Here is an 18,077-nt window from a genome sequence, read left to right as displayed (position 1 = left end):
GAGGCCAAATTAGATAGATTCCCTAAACACCTTGTAATAAGTAGACGTTGTGTACTTGCTAATATTATAGTTCATGTAGTGTTGAGATATTGAGCTCAACTAGTGCTACGGCGAACATTGATAACCCGCCTGGGTGATAGCTTCCGCATCTAAACCACTGGCATGGTTGGTGAGATTATGGGTGATATACGGCCAGTTATGACATGCGTCATAACTGGCATGGTTGGTGAGATTATGGGTGATATGCGGTCAGTTATGACATGCGGCATAACTGGCATGGTTGGTGAGATTATGGGTGATATGCGGCCAGTTATGACATGTGGCATAACTGGCATGGTTGGTGAGATTATGGGTGATATGCGACCAGTTATGACAAGCTGTGTGATATGTGGCCAGTTATGACAGGCTGTGTGATATGCGGCCAGTTATGACAGGCTGTGTGATAGCCATTTTGGATTATTAGAGACTGGCATAGTTATAGCGCCAGCTCATTTAGTCGGGTTCACATTATGGACCGACCCTTATATGCTGTAGTAGTTGAGTACTAACCCATATAGTGTGTACTCTTATCTTTATGTTATGTTGGTTGAGTAGAGAAGAAGAAGATAGAATAAAATTCAGCTATCCATCTCTCTCTTGTGTCTTGCTCTCTCGGGTTTGAAGCTCTCCCTCTCCCCCACATTCTCTTTTTATGGTATCAGATCCTGGTTCGTGTGAGAGCTAAGGAGGCAAGCAAGAGGCAAGAACAAGAAAGGAAGGAAGTGGTACTACACGGGTAAGAGCATCATCATCTCTTTTCCCTTCTTGGTTTAGGTATAACACTCCCTCAGTAGCTCTAGGAGCTACACATCTCCGATTGAGGAGTTGTTTTCACGGGAGCAAAGCTATAGGGTAGGTATACTATCTTTTTGGACAACATTTTGTAAGCCAGATTCGCATTTCGGTCGCATTATGGGCTCCGTTTCGTCATTGCAGGGTATTTTTGCTGGAAGTTCTGGTAAAGAACTGTTTCTGCTCGAAGTCTAGTTATTGCAGTGCAGCAATGCATTTTGGAAGTGCAGACAGGGTTTGCACATGTATTGTTGATACTGGGTGTATGTACATGTACTCTAGTCACATTTGGTGACACACACGCTGTGCTGAAGTACTGCTACTGTAGCAATTATAGGAGATACTGCTGTATTATAGGTTGCATACAGAAGTTGCCTGTTTGCAAGTTATTTGCTATAAGAAAACATGTCTGATGGAATTGGTTAGATTGTTAGTGAGAAGCTAGATAAGAATAACTTCCATGCCTGGAAGTTCAGAATGACCAATTTCCTAATGGGTACAGGATTTTGGGATTATGTAGAAGGAGACAATGAGGAGCCTCCAGAGTTATCTGAGGAGAATGCCACTCCTGTATGCCACTCCTGTAGATATAAAGGCATTCAAGGATTGGAATCAGGGTGCAAGAAAAGTCATGTACTGGCTTTCAATTAGTGTCACCACATACATTTTGATAGGATACATATACAAGATGCAAACACTCCAGCAGTTGCATGATGGCAGAATCTGGTTGTTTAGATATTCTAGACTAACACAAAGGCAAGGAAGTTGCAGCTAAAGCAAGAGTTGCATACTGTGGAAAAGAAAAGCATGTCCATTAATGAATATGCCTTAAAGATCAAGGGCATTGTTGAATATGCCTTAATGAATATGCCTTAAAGATCAAGGGCATTGTTGAATCCCTTAGGTCTATCAATGTATCAGTGGAAGATGATGATTTGGTGAGTGTCTGTCTGAATGGGCTTGGCAAAGAGTACAAGCCATTCAAGACCTCCATTGCAGTTAGGGAGAATATTCCCAACTTTCGAGACTTGATATCTATGCTGATCATAGAAGAAAAGGCTTTAGGTGAGGATTCTTCTTCACAAAGCAAGAACACATCGGAACAGGACTTCTACTATAATTTAGGTAGAGGCCGTGGTTGACGAGGCCAAGGTGGCCGAAAAGGAAATCAAAATTATGGACAACAATAGTCTAATGATTCACAGCAGCAATCATACACATGTGGAAGAGGCCAGTCTAGAGGCAGGGGGAGCCAAAGAGGCCGAGGTGGTTAGCAAAGAAATCAAAATGCAAGTAGCACAGAGTGCTATTACTGTGGCAAACTAGGACACATGGCAAAGGACTGCTAACAAAAAGCAGAATGACATTAAAAGTGAGAAGTTGTAGAGCAAGGCAACTATACATCATCTAGCAAACATGGAGGTGATGACAGAAGTGAGTAGCTGTTTGTGATGTAGCACATGCTTAGTTCCATAACATGGGATGTGTCAGGATCTCAAGATATATGGTATGTGGACTCTAGCACCTCTAACCACATGACCAATCATGCGAGTGGTTTAGAGATATGCAAAACATGGAAAAACCAGGTTATGTAGAAACAGGTGATGATACTGCGCATCCCATTGCGCATGTTGGTAAAGTGTCATTGTCTATGCAGGATGGCAAAATGAAGTACTTGATTGATGTACTTCATGTTCCGAATATTACAAAGAATCTAGTTTCTGTTGGACAAATGGTTGAGCAGGGTCTGCAAGTGAGGTTTAATCCTCGAGGATGTTTTGTGGAAGACTTCAAAAATAAGTGTCGCTTGGTTGCAAAGGGTAACAGAAATGGCAGGATGTTTACTTTGGATGTGAACATGCTTGAGATAAAGGCAACCATGTTTGCGCATGGAATAGGTGTCATTGTAGATATTGACATATGGCACAAGCGCATTGGTCATGTGAATGTACATCGACTGAAGTCTATGCAGGCCCAAAATATTGTTGTAGGTTTGCCAAAGTTTAAGGTTGACGGTATGCATAAGGTATGTGAAGCATGCCAACTTGGTAAGCATCCCAATGCTTTCCCACATGAAAAGCGTGTTAGTGAAAGGCCATTGGATGTCATTCAGATGTATGGGGACCGCCCAAGACTGCAACAATTGCAGGTTGCAGGTACTATGTTACATTCATTGATGACCACACTAGGAAAGTGTGGGTTTATTTTATGAAGGAGAAAAGTGGGTGTTTGCTCACTTTCAGAGATTTAAAGCCTTGGTCGAGAAGGGAAAAGGCATGCAAATAAAATGCCTAAGATCAAATGGTGGGGGAGAATATTTCTCTAATGAGTTTAGCGATTTCTTGAAAAAGCAGGGAATCAAAGGCAGTTTACGTGTAGGTAACAGAAAGGAAAACCAGGCACATTGCAGAAGAGGCACCTGCCTTGATGGCTGAAAAGAATATGCCACATTACCTTTGGGTGCAAAAGCAGTAGAGCAATTGCTGTGTATATTATGAACATGACACTCACTGCAGCTGTTCATGATATGACTCCTGAACATAAGTTTACAGGCATAAGACTGGATGTGTCTCACTTGAAAGTGTTTGGGTGTATTCCATATGTACATGTTCCTGATGAAGTGAGAACAAAGTTGGATCCAAAGGTAGAGAAATGCATCTTCATTGGTTATGCTATGGAGCAAAAAGGTTATAGATGCTATAACCCCATCAATCGTGAGATGCTATAACCCTACTAGTCATGAGATGCGAGTAAGCATGCGAGTAAGCAGAGATGTTGTCTTCGACGAGATGAGTAGCTGGTATGCACCAGTAGTAAAGGCAACAGAAGATGCAGATGTAAGAAGTGTTGATATTGCACCACATGTAGAGCAGCAATCACAGGTGCTGAGTGGACCTGGGGATTCCTCGAGCTTCTAATTCCCTCTTTGTATCCGGATCAAAGGAAACTGCATGCCACTCAATAAATGAGAAAAACAACCAAAAATCATCAAACCACATGGGATGGGGAATCACACCTAGATGGGATTATAAATACTAACCCAACCCATTAGAAAGGTGAATGGTTTTAAATTCTATGTGATCTAGTATACCCCAATGGTTGAGGCTAATTGGAGAGCGATTAAATGTGTAAGACAATGATCAATGAGAGTTGATAAACAAAATCTAGTATACCCCAGTGGGGTTGAGGATAATTGGAGAGCCAATAAATGTGTCAGACAATGATCAATGTAGGAATACACATAAGCATTGATAAACAAAATCTAGATGTACACAAAAATTGCATGCTCATGAGCCTCATTTATGACGATGTAAAATGAGATCCTTTGACTTAATGAGGCCCTAGATAATTAATCCTTTAGTAGGGATGTGCAATCACACGAGGAGCAAAATCCATGATAAAACCTTGATATTTTAAAGGTGAAATCCAGAGCACTAGCATGGTCACCAAAAAGGTTGGTAGATATCCAACACTGAAAGAGTAATCTATTATCCAAACAATATACGACAAATAGATAAATAATTAAATACATCATATAATGGGCAAGACAATGAACATAAAGATTATGAACATCCATATCTTTGTATATTCATGTAATGTATATTTGGACTTTTCACTTACAAGATATCCCTAGGTGATTTTAAAAGTTATGAATTATTCAACGGTTATGACTATTAATAGCTAAAACTATAATAAGAATGCTACGACTAAGGTATAAAGTGAAAAGTGTAAATACTATCATTCTAAGCTAACACTCTTGCGGATTTGTTGCATGGCTAGCTTATCTTGGACTTTATGTTTTTTATGAGAGCTTTGACTCTTCTTTGATTGATGGTCTTTAATGAGTTTTTTTCGTAGGGATGTAATTCTAGTCTCCATTTTTAGGCCACAACATGCATGTTCCTATAAGTACTCGTTGGGAAGGTAGTGGCCACCATCATAACTTGGCACGTCTTGAGAGCCATATGCATGTTGGCCCATGAACAAAAATTGGATCCTAACTTCTTAGACCATGTCTTGCATTTGGAGTGATATTGTGCATACACTTATGACCATTACATGAAAAATGATATGTTTTGCTTTTATCAATTTAAAAAAACCATTAGAATTTACAATTCATAAAAACCTTATCTTTTGTTTTTCAAGGTTAATTCCCAACCTTAGTTTTCCATGAACACTAATACAATCATCAGAGATGCAAAAATGGATTGTTGTTAGTTAGAGCATGCTAAGATTTAGAGATAGAATGTATAAATTCCTTTAGAAGTGGGTGAGATATTTCCATTGAACTTGGTCGTCCTCCTAAGAATTTCTCTCCCATTGATGATTCTATGAACACATAAAATAGTAGCAACCAAGAGAGAGCATGTAAGAGGGTGTGATTGTTATGTAAGTTCTCTTATATATAACACTATAATGGTCTTGTTTTATTCGCACTTAAGAACATTTTCAACATTAACTATACTTTTATTTGGTTGAAAAAATTCTAGGTTGGAATATCTTATAACACCATAGTCACAAGATGGAAGAAGCACACATAAGTGAACTTTGTTGCATAAACACAAACTAAAAGCAAATGAAAGGTGCATGCCACACACCAATTTTTATCCATTAAACTACATGTTGTACTGTGGCCTACCAGTAGGTTATTAGCATTGTCATTGATATTTTAATGCCCCCTCTCAAGTACATGCTTTCGCACTTCATAACCAAAGAAACTAAGTAAATGATGCATACTTATATGAGCTCAATGGCTTAGTAAGTATGTCTATTGTGTAGAGTAAATTATTGCATCAATCTTCTTACTCGTACCTTCTCTTTGGCAAAGTGATAATGGATCTTAATGTTCTTAGTTCTAGCATGCATAACTAGATTTCTAGCAAGGTATATGGCAGAAATATCGACACATAAACCACTGTTATGTGACCAATAGTAACCCCAAGCTCATCTAGCATCCACCTGATTTGTATCACCTCACATATAGCATTAACTAGCCCTCTATACTTTGCTTCAGTTGATGATAAAGTAATTGTGGGTTTCCTTTTTCTTTTCCAACTAATCATACCATTTCTTTTTCTTTTCCAACTAATCATACCATTTCATGATTTAGTGAGTCCAAACCATTGTATTCTTAGCTTATGTGAAGTAAAGTTATGGTTAAAGATTGTTAGAAACAATGGTTTTGGAAGTCCATCTCAATGTGTATTGAGTTCATGTGAAGACTATCTATAAGAGAACTCAAACTAGAGAATATCTTTGATACTCTAAATTTTATTGGAAATGGATGTATGGATGTGGCTGAGGATGTATGAATGTGAATGGGGATGTGAATGTATGAATGTGGATGTGGAAATGGATGTATGGATGTGGATGTGAAAATGGATGTATGGATGTAGATATGGATGTGGATGTGGATGTATGAATGTGGATGTGGATGTGGATGTATGAATGTAAATGTGGATGTATAAATGTGAATGGGGATGTGGATGTGAAAATGGATGTATGAATGTGGATATAGATGTATGAATGTGAATGGGGATGTGAATGTATGAATGTGGATGTGGAAATGGATGTATGGATGTGGATATATGGATGTGGATGTGGATGTGGATGTGGATGTATGGATGTGGATGTGGATATGGATGTATGGATGTACGGATGTGGATGTGGATGTGGATGTATGAATGTGGATGTGAAAATGGATGTATGGATGTAGATATGGATGTGGATGTGGATGTATGAATGTGGATGTGAAAATGGATGTATGGATGTAGATGTGAATGTGGATGTACGAATGTGGATGTGTATGTGGAATAATGAATGCGAATATGTATGTGAATGGATATGAAGTCGATATGAACGATTGAATGAGATGAGATGTCATGTGAATCAGAATGTGAATGAATAATATAATATGTGAACGAATGAGATGTAATGAGAAATGGATGTGTATGTGGAATAATAAATGCGAATATGTATGTGAATGGATATGAAGTCAATATGAACGATTGGATGAGATGAGATGTCATGTGAATCAGAATGTGAATGAATAATATAATATGTGAACGAATGAGATGTAATGAGAAATGGATGTGATGAGACCTAATGTAAATTAAGAAAGATAGGAATGGATGTTATGTGAAGTGAATGAATCTGATGAGATGGGATGGAAAATGATGTATCTGGTCAAGAATGGATACACTTATGATTTGGATTTGGGTTAAGTAATATGGATTGATGTGGAACAATCTGGAAAGATGTGAATTCATTATAGAAACTGTATTTGTGAACTGTTTGTAAATGACTGTTTTATGTCAAGAATGCTGGGGAAGCATTTTGACTGTCTTGAGAATGTGGTCGTGAGACCTACCTGATAAAGTTTGATGGAGAGTCAATGGAGGACGTCTCGTGTAGCAAGGTCGGCCGAGGTCTTGACCAGCCTCATTTCGATTTAAATGGTGAGCTTCCGGTACGGTGGATGAGGGACCAAGGAAGCGGCCTATGAGTGAAGCGCTAGGTGACCTGCGAAGGATCCTAGAGGGTGCTGACCATACGGTGCTTGGGCTCTGGGTCGCCGAAGATACCCACACGTGCATCATGGAAGATATTGGAATAAGGAGTAAGAGTTGTTTTCTGAAACCGGGCATGGATCTGGTTGATTGACCTTGCTGGTCCTCAACGGATGAGTCCATGGCTCTTTTATATGGATCTATTGTGGCTGATCTTGCTGATCTTCAACGGAGATTCCATCTTGATTTTTATAAGTGATTATATTGCCGGGTACTATATGAGCTAGGAACTATTGAAAAGGCCCCTGAGTGAACAGGTGGTGAGCGTTCTGGTTGCCAATGATGCCATAGATACTCCGATGAAGGAATGATTGGAAATTAAGATTTAACCGGATATTTTAGAGGATTGTGATCAGTGACACAATGGTTTCATTAAAGGATTGTTTTAAAGATAGCTGATGCTGAGAAAAAGGCAATTTCATATTGGGTGTGTAAGTGGTGTGACTAGTTTTATATTTGCATGAACATTCGGCTAGAGGACCTGGGAACTCTTTTCCCTGGTACCTGGGACAAAACTTAACCAAATTCTAATTGGATCCCATCACTACAGTGGTTTGGGTGGTTGGCTAATCCACGGGACTGGCTGGACTGATGGATCCGTAAAATGAGACTCAATTTCTATTGTAGTACGCTAGATGAAGTAAATCCCAAATAGTAATTGTTCTATGGAAAAAGGAATCAACGACTGTGCCTCTCGATGGGGAAAAAAGCGTTGATCTCTATGATCCAAGAGCAAGTTTCTTCCTTGATCTGACCAAGTGACTTTAGGTTTGGTTGGATCGGTTAGGTCAGTAATGACCCTGACTACGTTAGAGTAAAATTTTATCCTGGAGGAATCGCCTGTGCTTTCCGGGCAAGGGAAGTTTTTCTAAGTTTGGTTTTGGAAGAACTGAGGAATTAGTCACCTGTCCGGATATCCGTGGGCGAGGCCTCGAGTGTAGGACCCTACCCCACGCAAGAAGTGCTACTTCCGCTGCTAGCACCCTGAATCCGTTGGGCAGTGGAGACGGGGATCTTATAGTTGGTATCAGAGCTATTTGGCTAATGAGGATCAACCGAGAAGCCAATTATGTCAAAAATTTACCATGAAGCACTAAAAGGGTTGTAATTGTGTGATAAAATTCATACAATTTGATATTCAAACTGAAATTCGTAATTTGGTAATTGGGTCTTCAAATAGAAGTACCGCAATTGTATAGAACCCCTGACTTGCTTGAGGCTTAGACATGATAGTATTTACCTTATAATTCTAAGGACCATGACTACCCGTATATACCGAGGGTATAACTGCAGCTCTTTACTGGCAGTATATATGAAATTATAAGCATTAATACTATCCAGATGATGAATTCGAATGTGGTTGATATGATTTTTAAATTCTGGTTGAGAACTGATGAGTTGATTTGGGTTCTGATTGAAAAAATGATGATCCTTGAAATTTGGTTGAAATGTAATAAGCTGAGTGAAATCACAATGAGGATGAATGGGACGAGTCCCTGTGATGATTTTTTAATTGGAATGACGTTAATGACTTCAGCCAATCACTATGAGATTAGTGGATTGTGCTGGCAGATTGCCGCTATTAACACTTGACCCAGTGGATCAAGTTAAAGGAGGTCAAATTAAAAATCTGCATAAATGAAAAATTTACATGAAGGACTGTTCAGATAAAAATTTCGATTTAATGGACCATTATTGTGATAAGGAATTGAATGTTATGATCTGAGTGAATTGTTATTTAATGATGAGTTTTATAAAAGGGATCTTTATCCCAAGATTCTGTTTGGGTTCACCAGAATATAAGGAACCCATAATCAGTTAGATCTTAAGAAAAAGAATTCTCCTCTAGTTTTGTGAGATGAGGACATCTCGCGTTTTTTAAGTGGGGTAGAATGTAAGATTCCTCCCCAGCCTCTCAGGATGTCTAGTATCTTCCCCTGTAATCAATCCCCTCTTCAGAAATATAAAAGATCTTGTTTCTGCCTGTTTTGGCCTAGAGAGAGAAAATATTCTAGAGAGAGGTTATTCAGATTTTGAATATTTTTGGATTGAAAAATTTCTCATCTTATTAAAATAAGTTCCCCTGAAACAGAAGTTCAAAAAGATTTCCAGAAGGTGCATTAGGAATCAAGTATAATCTGCTCAAGAGGTCTTATCCTGAGAGTCAAGATTTTTTCGAAATTTTAAATTAAGGGTCCTATGGGCCAATAAGATTCATCCAAATGTGTGGAGGAGATAAATGGAAGAAATAAAGAAAAATATCCAAAAATGAGTAAATGCTCACATAAGATGAAGAGTTGACTATATACAAGGGTTATTAGTAAAAAACTATGAGTATTACTAAAAAAACGAGATATTTTGGGTATAATGATTCCATTTTGACACATGTGTAAGGAAGGGGAGTCCCTTCAAGGAGGCGCCTACTTCACATGCTTGAATGAGTTTTAAACTAAAAAATAATGTGATATTTTTATCTCTCCTCTCTCTTGGATCAACAAACCGAATCAAAACCGAATAAAAAAGGAACCAAACTAGGTCCAAATCTAGTCTAAATTTAACCAAACTGAATCTGGAAAATTCTAGAAATCAGTTGGTCTTGGTTAGAGCCTCCCTCTCCTATAAATAGAACCCGAATCATTTGTAAAAAAATAAGAGAATTATACTATGCCAGAATTATGCTGAAATAATGATAATTTTTACTATTCTCTAAAATTCTCTCCAAATCAGGGATTTCATTAACGTCTTCACAATTTTGTGATCACGTTAACAAAACCTAGTGTTAACATATTAAAACTTGTGATCACATTGTATATTCACATGACCTGAGAAATGACCTGCCGGAACCCACTAGTCCAGTAACACCTCCGGGCTTCTATCTTTCCCGGCCGGCCCGCCGGGATACAGAGTTTTCCCGGCGGGCCCGTCGGGAAAGATAAAAGCCCGGCGGGCCCGTCGGGAAAAACAAAAAACACCGGTGGGGTATTATTCTGTATATAAACACTGCCCGACACCCATCGTACAACTTTTGGGAAGATAGTCCTTGTTTTGGGGGCGTGATATCTCTCCTCAAAGTACTTGTAGAGCTCTCGAGTTGCTAGAAGTGTCCTCTTGGGAAGAACGTCCTTGTTATGCATACACATAGGGTGGTTGCAAACTTAGAGTGTCCACCTTTGTGTCCTTTGGGTGTTTTTGGGACACATCTTATATGTTGGAGTGGACTGTAGAGAGTAACATAAGCCTTACACTTGTAAAACTTTCTTAGGCTTGGAATACCTCATTTGAGGTATCGCCATTAACAAACTAGCATGCTACATGAGACTAGGAAATACCTTGTTTGAGGTAATCCTTCATTCAAGGTATTGTGTTTACACATCAACAAGATGAGGGGCACCACACACAAGTTGAAAAATAGCTTATTCAAAGTATGAGGGTTGTGATGTGTGTGATGTGGCATGCTCCATGTCCACATCCATATCCTTATCCACATTCCACATTCATACATCCATTTCCACATACATCTTTCCTTTCACATACATCCTTCACATACATACATCTACATCCACTCTTTCACATGCATATAACTACATCCATTCCTCGTTCATTTCATCTATCTGATTCGTTTCACATCCTCGTATCTATTTATAGAATACAAGAGAATTCTTATTTTTGATATAAGATTTCTTTACGCATCTATTTATGCATAAATTTTATTTTTAGGAGAATAACACTTTCGAAACTACTCAGAAGAATCCAAATGTGATCAAACACGTACAAGGAAGAGGGTAGCCATAAAGCAAGCATGATTTACACGAGATCTAACTTGAAATTGTTGGAATTTGATTTAGCATCACTGGAAGGAACTTGATCACAAGATCACACAGCTTGAGCAGAGAATTTTACAAGTGTAAGGCCTATGATACTCTATAGTCCACTCCAACACATAAGATGTGTCCCAAAAACACCCAAAGGACACAAAGGTGGACACTCTTAGTTGGCAACCACCCTATGTGTATGTATAACAAGTTAAGTGGCATGAGAGGGAGAGCTTGCAAGGGTTTCTTAGCAAGTGTGGGCAATGTAAGTGAAGAGGGTGTGTGCAAGTAATACAGCCATGAAGGTGATGAGCGGGTGCTCTCTGGAATGGGTGCACAGATGTGGATAGACAAAAAGAGTGAGGATAAAACTAAGGAAAGGGGCTTGTTCTACAGAGGTTGAGATATAGAAAGGAAGGAGATTATATGGATAGGTAAGATGCAAGTAAGAGAATTGAATAAGGGAGTAGGATAGGGGGATTTAGGGCTATCTTTTCATAATTTCTCAATAGAGAATGCATAGAGACATAAAAGGGCAAATAAGAAAAACTAGTAGGCAAGGTTTTTTCATAATAATAATGGGACTCAGATGGTATAGAGAATAGATGTAATGTGAAAGGGATAGCAACAGTTGGGGGAAGAGTGTGAAGAGTGCCACAATGGGAGCTAGCATGAGCTGCTTGCCTTGGGCGCTGTGGACAATCACGAGCCCAATGGGGTTCTCCGCACTCATAACAGGAGCCCATTAGTTTGGCTTCTACTTTCCTTTGCTGCCATTGACCTGGGGGGCCTGGAGTCCTAGGTTGGTAGCCGCCTAGCAACATCAAAGAATTTTGTTCCCCCGGTTGAGGCTCTAGTGCTTGGCTTGGATATGCGAGACTTTCAAAGAGATTTTCCTTGGATGAATATGATGCATATTCCTCCTTCACATAGCTTGGGTTTACCAAGTCTCTACACATATTTGAATTGTCGTAGTCAACAAACCTCACAGGAGCAGTCCCGGGAGCAGGAGGTTTACACATATTTGAATTGTCGTAGTCAACAAACCTCACAGGAGCAGTCCCGGGAGCAGGAGGTTGAGCTCCAAGTATAGGTCGTGCTTGCTCTTGTGCCATCGGTGGCTTACGTTCAAAATTAGTATACTGTTGATGCATTTGTGGAGCCACTGCACCCCTTTGCTGCTCACGCTCCTGTCTCATTCTTGCAATGCAAGTACATTCCTATGTGGTGTGGGTATAATTCCAAGCACAGGCCTGGCACCACTTCTTTGTGGGTTGGTTTGTGACTAGAGGAGAAAAGGTATTACATTCTTCGGTTTTATGGTTACCGCCACATGCTCCACAAAGATGAGGACCTATAGGTAGTACACTCCTCATTCGATGCTGCTGTTGTTGTGGCTGCATGGGTGTGCGATAGGTTTGTCCCAATCTCCTTAGTACTAGGTTAGCTATCTGGTCTCGATTTACTATTGCGCTAGACCCTGAACTTACCTGCGCATAACATTTCTCTAATAGATCATTTCGCATAGCATGGTACGTAGGCGGTTAAAACCCTGGTCCAAACTCACCAATTTTCTTCCATGCTCTCTTCCAATGCTCATTGTCCACCATCATCATAGCACTCCCAGAAAAGTAAATCGCTTCAGCAAGGACGAGTTGTGCATCATCGAGTCGACCTTGACGTAGGCTTTCTTGCAATGAAGTTTGACGCATGGGTATATTTCCTACGTCAAAGTTTCGCTTGCAAGAAGATGCACTGGGTAGATTACTTTCTGGTTGCACATTGCCGTTCGGGGTACAAGTAGGCGATGTAGCGGGAGTTTGATGATTAGAACAACAGTGTTCTTGCTGCCTTGATACATTAACGGTAGGAGTGTCATGTTTTCTTGAATCTTTCTTTTGAATTTCTTCTCTTATGCGTTTGGCCACTATAGGTGCAGAGGGGTGGGTACATGACTTTTTCTTCGGTCCGCCTAAAAAGTGTTCTCTTAGTCGAGGCGCCCCACCTGATTTTACTGCATGGCATAGTTCACACTCCCAATCTATGAATCGGACACCAACGTTAATTGCATATTGCCACTCTATCCCAGGTGCCTTTTTTTTCCTGCTATTTGAAATTTGGACTCTATTGGAGGTATCACTGGATCCAACATTGTCCTCCATCTCAACAAATAACCTGTTCAACCAAGCATATAACAATGAATACACAAATGAAAAAACAACAAATCACTCACGTATAACAAAACATACATCTGCAGACAAAGTACTTCGAAACTATCTTGACAAATACAAAAGATCATCACATAACACAAAACTACTTCAAACTATCTTGCAAGGTCTTACTACAAAACTACTTGGAAACTATCATGCACATTGCACCCCCAATGAAGGATGCCTTTTGTACCCAATTAAGGATACTTTACACAATCAAAGATCTATGCTTGCCCAATACTCTAGTATAGGACAATAGACCTTCTCTAACATTCACAAAAAAAAATCAAAGATCTATGCTTGCCCAATACTCTAGTATAGGACAATAGACCCTTGTCAAGAATATAGATGTATGTGAATGTGAATGTGGATGTGTGAATGTGGATATGATTATGAATGTGGATGTATGAATGTAGATGTAGATGTATGGATGTGTATGTATGAATGTAGATGTGGATGTGAAAATGGAGGTATGGATGAGGATATGGATGTATATGTATGAATGTAGATGTGGATGTGGATGTATGAATGTGGATGTGAAAATGGATGTATGGATGTGGATGTGGATGTGGATGTGAAAATGGATGTATGGATGTGGATGTAGATGTATGAATGTGAATGGAGATGTGAATGTATGAATGTGGATGTGGAAATGGATGTATGGATGTGGCTGTGGATGTATGAATGTGAATGGGGATGTGAATGTATGAATGTGAATGGGGATGTGAATGTATGAATGTGGATGTGGAAATGGATGTATGGATGTGGATGTGAAAATGGATGTATGGATGTAGATATGGATGTGGATGTGGATGTGGATGTATGAATGTGGATGTGGATGTATAAATGTGAATATGGATGTGGATGTATAAATGTGAATGGGGATGTGGATGTGGAAATGGATGTATGAATGTGGATGTAGATGTATGAATGTGAATGGGGATGTGAATGTATGAATGTGGATGTGAAAATGGATGTATGGATGTGGATTTAGAAATGGATGTATAGATGTGGATGTAGATGTATGAATGTGGATATGGATGTGGATATGGATGTATGGATGTACGGATGTGGATGTGGGTGTATGAATGTGGATGTGAAAATGGATGTATGGATATAGATATGGATGTGGATGTATGGATGTGGATGTGGATGTATGAATGTGGATGTGGATGTGGATGTATGAATGTGGATGTGAAAATGGATGTATGGATGTAGATGTGAATGTGGATGTACGAATGTGGATGTGTATGTGGAATAATGAATGCGAATATGTATGTGAATGGATATGAAGTCGATACGAATGTGGATGTGTATGTGGAATAATGAATGCGAATATGTATGTGAATGGATATGAAGTCGATATGAACGAATGGATGAGATGAGATGTCATGTGAGTCAGAATGTGAATGAATAATATAATATGTGAACGAATGAGATGTAATGAGAAATGGATGTGATGAGACCTAATGTAAATTAAGAAAGAAGGAATGGATGTTATGTGAAGTGAATGAATCTGATGAGATGGGATGGAAAATGATGTATCTGGTCAAGAATGGATACAGTTATGATTTGGATTTGGGTTAAGTAATATGGATTGATGTGGAACAATCTGGAAAGATGTGAATTCATTATAGAAACTGTATTTGTGAACTGTTTGTAAATGATTGTTTTATGTCAAGAATGCTAGGGAAGCATTTTGACTGTCTTGAGAATGTGGTCGTGGAGACCTACCTGATAAAGTTTAATAGAGTCAATGGTGGACGTCTCGCGTAGCAAGGTCGGCCGAGGTCTTAACCAGCCTCGTTTCCATTTAAATGGTGTGCTTCCGGTACGGTGGATGAGGGACCAAGGAAGCGGCCTATGAGTGAAGCGCTAGGTGACCTGCGAAGGATCCTAGAGGGTGCTAACCATACGGTGCTCGGGCTCTGGGTCGCCGAAGATACCCACACGTGCGTCATGGAAGATATTGGAATAAGGAGTAAGAGTTGTTTTCTGAAACCATGGATCTGGTTGATTGACATTACTGGTCCTCAACGGATGAGTCCATGGCTCTTTTATATGGATCTGTTGGTTAATCTTGCTGATCTTCAACAGAGATTCCATCTTGATTTTTATAAGTGATTATATTGCCGGGTACTATGAGCTAGGAACTATTGAAAAGGCCCCTGATGAGTGAACAGGTGGTGAGCGTTCTGGTTGCCAATGATGCCATAGATACTCCGATGAAAGAATGATGGAAATCAAGATTCAACCGGATATTTTAGAGGATTGTGATCAGTGACACAATGGTTTCATCAAAGGATTGTTTTAAAGATAGCTGATGCTGAGAAAAAGGCAATTTCATATTGGGTGTGTAAGTGGTGTGACTAGTTTTATGTTTGCATGAACATTCGGCTAGAGGGCCTGGGAACTCTTTTCCCTGGTACCCGAGACAAAACCTAACCAAATTCTAATTGGATCCCATCACTACAGTGGTTGGGTGGTTGGTTAACCCAGGGACTGGATGGGGTTAGGCTGGACTGATGGATCCGTAAAATGAGACTCAATTTCTATTGTAGTACGCTAGATGAAGTAAATCCTAGATAGTAATTGTTCTATGGAAAAGGGAATCAACGGCTAGCCTCTCGATGGGAAAAAAAAGCGTTGATCTCTATGATCCAAGAGCAAGTTTCTTCCTTGATCTGACCAAGTGACTTTAGGTTCGGTTGGATCGGTTAGGTCAGTAATGACCCTGATTACGTTAGAGTAAAATTTTATCCTAGAGGAATCGCCTATGCTTTCCGGGCAAGGGAAGTTTTTCTAGGTTCGGTTTTGGAAGAACCGAGGAATTAGTCACCAGTCCTCCGGATATCCGTGGGGGCGAGGCCCGAGTGTAGGACCCTACCCTGCGCAAGAAGTGCTACTTCCACTGCTAGCACCCTGAATTCGTTGTGCAGTGGGGACGGGGATCTTACAAGTATGGCTTAGCCCATGAGATGGTTGATACGTGAGATGCATTAACACGTGAGGTGGTTAGCTTGTGAGATAGCAGGTTCTGACCCGTGAGATAGCAGGTTCCTGTTGTGTGAGATAGCAGGTTCCTGACCCGTGAGTTAGCAAGGTTCGAACTCTAAGGGTTTTTGACTTTTAAAGCTTTGATTTGTCAGTATTTTGAGAGTCAGATTGTGTGGCCTATTTCTAAGGAGTAAGGTGGGTTCCGTGAAATATTAGTAATTTACATGAAAATCAATTGCTATGAGTGATCATTTTATACACATTTCATAGGTACGATGAATGAATGTACGTACACATGTAGCAATAGCACAAAATAGAGCACTTGCAACACGGTTTCACTGCTTGCAAGATTTCACATGACATTCGATTTGTGTGCTAATTCACAAAAGAAAGAAAGAAAGGAAAAGAAAAGAAAGAAAACAAAGCACAAGCTCCCACCTCAAACTGAAGTTGCAATCAATGTGGGGCAGAAGAGCACTTGGAAATCCAAAGGTGATGAGCAACAATTCGCGAGAGCAATGCAATCGTTGAAGAAATCGCACAAGCGGAATGCACAAAAGAGGAAAAAATTTGATTTTATTGAGCGACCATTGGCCTTGGTGGCTATCTTAATGAAGTATGCCACATGGCATTCTATGATTGGCAGAGGGAATGTGTGCTTCATGGTGTGAAGGAGTAAGGTGGTTCACGGCATGAACCATTTTGGATCAATTCACGATGTGAAGTGCTGAGGGTCTCATGACGTGAACCATTTCTGATCAGTTCATGGCGTGTTGGACTAAGGCATTTCACGACGTGAACTATTTCCGATTTTGTGCGTGTAAGGTTGATACCCTATGCTCCTTACATGCTTGAACACTCAATCATGCAGTCAGAAAATGGTTGAATACACATGAAACGAATGATCATGTTTCATGGCATGAAGATCAAACATTTTTACCTTATACCCATTATTGAGAAATGGACACCTTTTGTTCTTCAACTCTTTTTATTGCCACAGAAAGCAATGTGGTACCTTGGCACTTGTGGGAATTTCTGGTTGCAAATGTTCAAGTTCAGTGTGGGAGTGCTTGATCTTTCCCTCCATCCAACTGAAGAGTGCCTTCACTGAATCTTGTTGACTGGGTTCTGTCTCTTTTACATGTGGTTGCACTCTTTCTCTTGTTTTCTCCTTAACTTTGTCTAGCTCTTTTATCTTGGTGGGTGCGGTTGGCGATAGTGCTATCTTCAGTTCTTTGTGTTGAATGGGCTTCTTTCTCCAAACCAATTTTTGTACCTTCTTAGCATTTGCTTTAGCCAGAAATTGGTCTTGTTTGCTTTTATTGTCCTTCTTAGCATTTGCTTTAGCTGGATATTGGTCTTGTTTGCTTTTATTGTCATTCCCTATTTTTTGAAAGTATTTATAGTATTGAACCTTGGGTAGGACTTTGGCACGCATATTGTGGTATTGCCCTAGTAATAGCCTTGTGTAGCTAGCAAACAAATCCTTTCGAACCCATTGCTTTTGAGTGCTTTGTGGATGGTGGCTTTGTTTGGAATACTGTTGGTTGACACAGGATGGCCCTCATCGAGTTGTGCAGTTCTCTTTTCCCATTGGATATTACAATTACTGGCATAAATCCAAGATTGTCCAAGGATAATTTCTTCTTCCATAGATC

The sequence above is a fragment of the Cibotium barometz genome, chromosome 18 (genome assembly GCF_041138505.1).
Source record: "Cibotium barometz isolate CiBa-2024 chromosome 18, ASM4113850v1, whole genome shotgun sequence".
Taxonomy (NCBI): Eukaryota; Viridiplantae; Streptophyta; class Polypodiopsida; order Cyatheales; family Cibotiaceae; genus Cibotium; species Cibotium barometz.
Note: the sequence above shows the minus strand (reverse complement) of the source record.